The sequence below is a fragment of the Gavialis gangeticus genome, unplaced genomic scaffold (genome assembly GCF_001723915.1).
Source record: "Gavialis gangeticus isolate Ggan-Ray unplaced genomic scaffold, GavGan_comp1, whole genome shotgun sequence".
Taxonomy (NCBI): Eukaryota; Metazoa; Chordata; order Crocodylia; family Gavialidae; genus Gavialis; species Gavialis gangeticus.
This window is the reverse complement of record NW_017729032.1, coordinates 46064790-46067418: the sequence shown is the minus strand read 5'-3', so window position 1 is coordinate 46067418 and position 2629 is coordinate 46064790.

Below are 2629 nucleotides of genomic sequence, written 5' to 3'. Positions count from 1 at the left end.
AGCAGGATGAGGTCCCGGGGATGCTCGGGGCGCAGGCCGGCACTTGGAGTGGGACTGGCGAGCCGCGAGGCATGTGGGGTGCCCACCCAGTCATCTGGAGCAGGGGTTTAGAGCAATGACCCCTGGGAGCTGCCTGTGCTGCAGACCCTCTGCCACTGACTCAGTCCTGTCCCTTATTCTGCAGCTGATTGTCATCAGATGGAGTCCCTGAGCTTTGTGCTTGGGTCATGCTGACTGCTGCAGGAGCCTACTCTGTTGCTTCAGTCTCTTTGTGGGGTTGGGGTTTGATACAATTTGATTGCTGCAGATCAAAAGAGCCTACACTGGTGCAGCCAGTTACCCTACCTGTGGTTCTTAAGTCAAGGGTTGACTAATGCATTCTGGTTTGTTTTGTGATTCTGGTTATGCCATTTAAGTTCACTTGTAAATAACCTTTCCTATTCTTGTTTTGTAAATAAAGTGTAAATAGTTAAATCAGTTAAGTGTTAGACCAGGCTTGTCCAACATGTGGCCTGCGGGCCACCATGCAGCCCACCAAGCCATTTTATCTGGCCCACGGCAGCTGCCACCGCTGTTGTGGAGTGCGGAGCCGCTGCCGCCACTGCGGAGTGCAGAGCCGCAGAGAGCGGAGCTGCTGCCGAGCACGGAGCTGCTGCTGGCATGGAGCCGTGGCAGCGGCGGGGCAGCAGCAAGGCGAGGCGGGCAGGGCCGGTCTGCGGGCCCCAGCTGGCAGTGAGGGAAGGGGAGCTGCGTACCCCCTGCGGGGCTGGGCTTATTAGTGAGCCGGATCCTGCTGCTTCTGCCCCGAGGGCTGCTGCGTGGCACAGGGCTGCCCCAGCCATGCCTGATTGGACAAGCTGGGGACAGCACGTGCAGCTTCTTCTCTGGCTCTGCCCTGGGCTGCAGCATGGCCCACGCCCTACCTGCATGCGTGGTGGACGGAGGCACGAGGTAAGTCCCCGCGCAAAGCTGGGGGCGCCTCGGGGCCGGGCCAGGGCTGTGGGGTGCGTGGTTGCCAGAGCTGAGCTGGGCGGGAGGCAGGAGGAGCCTGGCCCAGAGGCGCTCTGTGTCTAGCCACCTCCTCAGCGGTTCTGCTAATGTAGCCTGCATGGCTGAGGATGGGGGTCTGCATGCTGCTGGAGCAGCCCGTGCAGTGAGGGGGTCCTAGCAGCCCACTCCCACAGCGTGCAGCCTGTGCAACACATGCTGGTGTCATCTGGGGCCCACAGCCTCACCAGATCTGAACAGTGCTGGACTAGCTTATCCTTGAGATCTCTTCCACATCTCTGCAGTATATGCCTACGATTTCTGTTTAATTAACCACAATGGCCTTTGGGGCACACCAGCAGGCAGCCTGAAGCCACTCCAGGCCTTGTGTCCCCCTGCACAGGCCACAAGCTAGTCTCACCTACCTACACCCTGGCACTGCTGCCTGGCACCACAGTGTCACATGCCTGACAGGCCAGTGCCATCCAGGCTTGCAAGCTGCTGCAGGCTGCTGCAGGCTCCAGCCAGACCTGTCAGCACCAGGGCCCAGCTGCAGGCAGCTTCTGGCTGCTGGGCCCAGCTCTACCTGCCCGCAGTGCATGCCCAGCAGCCTGCCCTGAGCCTGTAGGGCATTGCCTCAGCCGCGCAGCTGTCACTCCTATTCTGGGACCCTGTGCTGGGCACTGTAGGCAGCTGCCTGCCCATGCCCACCAGCACAGGGACAGCCATGCGGAGGCCCAGAGTGCTGGTGCGGGACCCATGATGGCCTCATCATCACTGCTGCTCACGCCTACACCCGTGCCCACTACCCAGGGCCCCAACTGGACACAGGAGGAGACTGGCAACCTTGAGCACTGTGGGGTGAGGTGGAGGTGCAGCGCCAGTTTGAGCAGGGCAGACACTCCAACACCCACATCTATGAGAAGCTGTCAGGCTGGATGCAGGTGTGGGCACAACCAGTTGGTTCGGCAGTGTTTCATAAAGGTCAAGTCCTTGTGGGCACAGTCGGTTATCATCACTGACAACAATCAACAATCATCTGTCAGGGAGTGACTGTAAGTCCATGCCCTTTGTGTGGCAACTGATGGATATCCTTGCACCCCAGGACCCATGCCACTGCTGTGCTGTCTGCATCATCACAGGTAGCCTGCCTGAGTTCCCACCCTTGCCCAGCATCCATGGGGGGAGGGTCCTGTGGGGGAGGGCTGCCGGGTAGGGCCCAAACAGCTGCACAAACATCTCTTTGTGCAGCATCCTGGACACAAGCAACAAGGGCGTGCTCATAGTGTAGTGGTAGCATGGGGGTAAGGCTGGCCCTGGGGTGTCTCTCCAGAGAATCACAGAATCATAGAAGTAGGGTCGGAAGGGAACTTGTAGATCTTCAAGTCTGACCCTCTGCCTGGGCAGGAGAAAAACTGGGCTCAGATGACTCCAGCCAGGTAGACATCAAGCCTCTTCTTAAAGACCCCCAGGGTAGGAGCCAGCACCACTTCCCTTGGAAGTTGGTTCCAGATCCTAGCTGCCCTGACCGTGAAGTAGTTCTTACGGATGTCTAATTTAAACCTACTCTCCAACAACTTGTGGCTGTTATTCCTTGTTATGCCAGGGGGTGCTAGGGGAAACAAGGTCTCTCTCAAACCCT